Source organism: Pyrus communis, chromosome 3 (genome assembly GCF_963583255.1).
Source record: "Pyrus communis chromosome 3, drPyrComm1.1, whole genome shotgun sequence".
Classification (NCBI taxonomy): domain Eukaryota; kingdom Viridiplantae; phylum Streptophyta; class Magnoliopsida; order Rosales; family Rosaceae; genus Pyrus; species Pyrus communis.
This window is the reverse complement of record NC_084805.1, coordinates 12,616,152-12,621,338: the sequence shown is the minus strand read 5'-3', so window position 1 is coordinate 12,621,338 and position 5,187 is coordinate 12,616,152. Positions and strand designations below refer to the sequence as shown.

Below are 5,187 nucleotides of genomic sequence, written 5' to 3'. Positions count from 1 at the left end.
GAAAAAAGGATTAATGAAACTACTCATAAAAGTACTGGAATACTTTTGTTTCTTATTAGGGAACTTCCGAGACTGGTCATCCTTTTCCAAAGCAATTAGTTCTATGTTCCAGGTGATGCTCCAACGAACTAAACATGTTGTTGGTTGTCATCCTAGTGATATTCCAACTAAATGAATATGTGTTCACAGAGGAGTTAGGATAATTAGTATTTTCCTTTAGGTTGTGAGAAGGTTTCGTGTAGAGCGAAGTTTTCGTGTAGAGTTTGTTTGTTGAGTTGAAGAGGCCCCTTAAGGATAAACAAGTCTGCTGAATAGAGTCCTAAATATTCTTTCTTTTTCCCTTCCTTAGCCGAAGTTCATCTTCATCTAGTCTCAGCTTCTTTGGTTTAACTGGGTTCTGAATTAGGATTTGCATTTAATCAGGATTTTATCCTGATCTTTAGCAATTTCAACTTGCCTAGAACTTAACCGAGTCATATCTGATCTTAATCGCCACACAGTCCTATTTTCATAAAGACTCGATCCAATCAACCCTTTCTTGGGCTAAAAGCTTTGTGGCATGAGGGATTTTTACTGGGCTGAGAAATCTAGCTTTTGAGTTTAGGTTAGCCCATTTTCGGTCCAAACTGTTATTTTGAGCCCAAACACATACATGTTTAATAACTAAAGATCACAATTATTCATTTATGAAATATAATCTGGCTCAATAATCCAAGTACATTAATAAAATCCAATTTTTTTTTTTTAAAAAAAAAAAATCAGCATTCTATAACAAAACAAACCATTCTCATTTATTAAAACTAAAATAAAATCACTCAAATTATATAGAAGCACCATCTCGTACAATTATTGTCTATATACCACCAACGAATTTTGAATTGCATTTTTACAAGTCACTTTGTTATGCCATGCATGATGAACCAAAAATGCATCAACACCATATAAAGAAAGAAAAACCAAATAAAAGAGTTTCAAACTTTAAACCTTAATCAAAAGCATTTTAATAACTTTATTTAATAATTAAAAGAAATCCAACATCAAACTAGTCCAAAATAAATAGGCCGAATTAATGAGTTTCCAGTTCTTCCATTACACAGTGAGAGAGCAAACCCACATAATTACAACCACCATCTCGCTCAGCTTTCTCTCAATACATGTATGTATATGTCTCTTTCTCTCTCTTTGTATGGATCATGAACAATTGCATAGGTCTGGCGAAGATCGAGGTCGAACATGGCGAACTATCTTGCTCAGTTCCAGTCGATCAAGAGCTCCCTCGATCATCTACTGATTGCAGTTAAATCTCCCAATTCGATATTCCTATTCAATTTTCCGGTTCCCTTTTTCTTCTCTAATTTCAAATCAATCATTCTTGTTTTGCTTTGTTGTTAATCAATTACTCATTTGAAGTTAGTGATCTTTTTTATTGAGATTTGGGGGCTCTGGGTGTTAATTAGAGCTATTCAGTAGTAGAACAAAAAATGCGTATTTGGCTGAGTACGGGGATAGCTAATCAGGCATTGAAGTGATGCAGCAAATGCAAATTTTTGGTAATCAATCTCCTTACCTTTTCCCTTTTTATTTTTATTTTTTTCATTCTGAATAGACACCAATTACATATCTCCGTTTTTAAAAGCATCAAATCGATGCAGAAACAGTAACAAAATTTGATGTGTAATGACATGTTGAGGCTTGTTGGTTCACTCAGTCATGTTCGAACTTCTGTTTTAACCTAATTAATACCCCAACAAAGCGTTGTTTTTTCTTTCTTCTATCTATCGACTTGGGTGCCATGAAATGGTGTGATATATGTTTCTAAACATACATGTAACATGAGATTTAGGAAATGACAAGTCCATATTTTGTTTCCTTTATTTGCTTCCCCAAAATGGTTCACAGTCAAGATTTTGATCCTATAAGTTTCCGGTTATATGCTTCAGGTGGGAGGTCGATCATCCTCTTTCGAAAATGAGATCCTTTGCCAGTTTGCCATTCCAGCGAGGCTAGGTGCTTTATTCAAGTTCTTGGATGCTTTCAGTCCCCTTAGGAACTTAAGCTTGTTCCGTTACTGTGGACAACTTTGTGCCTGTTATGCTGACAATCCACTTTACTCATTGGAATGTTGTTGCATAAGGCTAATATTCCTCGTGTTTTCATCTTACCAGGGTGAAAGTGGCGTGGATGCGTTGGTCGGTTTTCATGTTACAAGCTCTGAGATAAACAAGTTCAAGGCACAGAGATAGTATCTATGTTCAGTTTAAAAATAGTAATAGTACTAGTGTTTAGTTTAAGAAATAGTGATAGTGCCGTGTTCAGTTTAAGAAATAATCCGTAATCAATTCAAAAATAGTGATAGTACTAGTGTTCAATTTAAGAAATAGTGATAATACTATGTTCAGATTAAAAAATAGTCAGTGTTCAATTTAAGAAATAATGATAGTATTATTGTTCAGTTTCAAAAATAGTGATAGTACTCGTGTTCAGTTCTAGAAATCAATGTTCAGTTTACGAAATAATATAGTACCAGTGTTCAGTTCAAGAAATAGCCAATATTCACTTATAGAAATAATCAGTCTTTAGTTCTAAAACTAATTAGTGTTCAATTCTAGAAATAATTAATTTTGAGTTTTAAAAATAGCCAGTGTTAAGTTTTGGAAATAATGGTAGTGTTATTGCTCAATACTAGAAATAGTCCGTGTTCAGTTCTAAAAATAATAATAGTATTGAGTTCGAAGACTTTAGATTTTGGAGACTTTTCATGTGTATAATTGATAATTTTGTTTACTCGTGAAAATATTTTAGCTATTTGGTTTTTATTTTTTATTTTTACAGTTGATCAACTACGGATTCCCCGATGTGTTGTGTCTTGTTTCCAAGTTTTTGTTCCTAACCCAAAAACAAGAACAGAACAAAATCTGAAATCATATTTTTCCCAATTTGGTGGTGGATTCGTAACTCAGGATTAAATGCCAAGTTTGCCTAGAGCTTTTTTGAGCTCCTGTTAAATTAAGAAGCATTGCATACGACTTTATGGATACTTCTTTTGCATCCAAGCCCGAAACTAATCTGCAATTCGCAGAGAGACCCATGATCTTATACCTTAAGATGCTAGGCTTAGATATTTCAATGCGAGATTCTGTCTCTGGGAGTAAACTGATGTGGCTATCTGGTATGAAAATGGTTCTAGTTTATTCAAAATATCCCCAGCAGATCTAAGGGTTTTAAATATGTATTGGTTTCCATTATCTAAGTCATTAGTGTTAGAACTCGTTTAATATTCTTGTAACATTTTCCGTGTTAGAAAGTAATTGAATTGTGCACTGTGCCTGCTTTTGAGCTAGATTTGGAATAATGTTTCCTTTTCTGTTACTGTGAAAATTCTTCACCAAAGGTCCAAAGCTTGTATTGAGGTTCTCATGAACCAGGAGACAAATACGTAGGCAATCTAATTTCACATTTTGGATGCAACCGCAAAATCTAAATACCAAATTCTTTTCCATATTTTAGTGGGTTGTTCATTCACCAAAAATTCTAAATCCATTCCAAAGAACTACGACCAGCGTGATCTCTCAACAGAGGTACATGGGCAATTTAGGCCTTTTACTTAAATGCAGCCACAAAGTCAAAGTCAAACAAAAACACCAACCCTCAAAATTCATATATTTCATGTTAGAACCAAAGGGTATTTTGTTCTTAAAATGAAGAGTTATAATTAATAGGCACATAATCTAAAATGAGTCCAACTCAAATTAATAAAATCCTCTAAAAAAAAATGAACGAAAATAAAATTATGTAAAGTGAATTATTTGTTTACAGTTCTTGTACAGTTTTTGCTCAACAGATAGTTTGGCTCTCTGAAACCATCACAACAGTATCTTGGGAGTGTGGCCCCGACAAAACTTTTCACTTAGGTTAGAGCGTATTGGGAAAATTCAACTTTCTTACTGCAACAAGTCTATCGCAGTTGAGGCTGCATATAAAGTCCTAAGTGACTTTGTAGGACCTTATTGTTAGGCTTCCATCAGGGGTATTGGCAAAAAAAAAAAAAAAAAAAAAATCTTTGCATGTGGGCTTATTTTCTACTCATAAAGCTTTGGTTTTTGTCTTTATTATATTGTATTTTGTTTTTTTTTAATTAAATTTCAACTTAGCGTAAGTCATTTTTATTAAAGCTTCTTACAAAGAATTGACGAGCATGAAATCCTTTACAACTATAATAAAGAAAGTAACAGACAACTCAAAATTAATATATATTAACAATGATTTACAACTCAAAAGGAAAATGTAAAAATCACTAAAACTTAAAAACTCCTTTGAGCTTATGTAAAAACAATGACTTTCTTTATATATCAATTTAGAAATAGTGGCTATTTATAAAAATATCAATCGAGAAAGAGAGAGAGTGAGATTAAACGGGCAAAGACTTGCCGTCATGTGCAAAATTAGAAACTCGATAAGTTACTTTGCTTGGGTTGGTGTGATATCGAGTTAATTTTGTCATAACCTTCAAATAAAAACATCTGCAAACTTTTGATAAAGATTTAAAATTGAGTAATGCTAGGGAGGCTAAATTTTGTAAACTAAATGACATGAAAAGTTGATGTTTGAATTATTACTTAAGCGTTGATAAACGTGTTCATTTCTACTGGTGAGACATTATTTAGTTTGTAATTTTTTTCTATACATATAGTCTCTCTAACATTACTTTTTTTTTTAAACATTTTTTTATTAGTTTCTCTTTGTTAATATCATGTTAGTACATCGTTAATACCATATTGTAAGGTATTAACTAGTGCTCAAACTCAAAATTTTGGGCAACGGATTTTGTAAAAAATATATTTTAAAAGCTCAATCAAATAGGTTACGGGGCCCAAAACTTTGAGGAAAAGCCCTCATTTTATAATCTGCTTTCATCCCCTCTTACTTTCTTAATTGTTCATTCTATGCCAAGTTAATTTAAAGCTTCAATTTCTGTCACATCACCAACAATATTCACATTTCATTAAGCTCCATTTTCCTGCCTCTTTCGGTGCCTTTCCCACCCTCCTATTGATGCCTTGTCTCCTGATGAGTCGATATTATACAATACATTTTACTCTAATCTTAGTATTAATTTATTGATTATTTTGTGAGAATTTTGTTACTTTGTTATATTATTCTCAATCTAGGACATTGGACTTCCCCTTG

General features: G+C 32.8%; 1 long non-coding RNA gene across 1 annotated transcript; it reads left to right on the top strand.

Annotated features, from left to right (window-relative positions):
- The first annotated feature begins 1,064 nt into the window (after positions 1–1,064).
- On the top strand, positions 1,065–2,522 carry LOC137727350 (uncharacterized). Its single transcript, XR_011067786.1, has 3 exons — positions 1,065–1,550; positions 1,941–2,007; positions 2,166–2,522. It is a non-coding gene; the product is annotated as an uncharacterized lncRNA (long non-coding RNA).
- Positions 2,523–5,187: the final 2,665 nt, after the last annotated feature.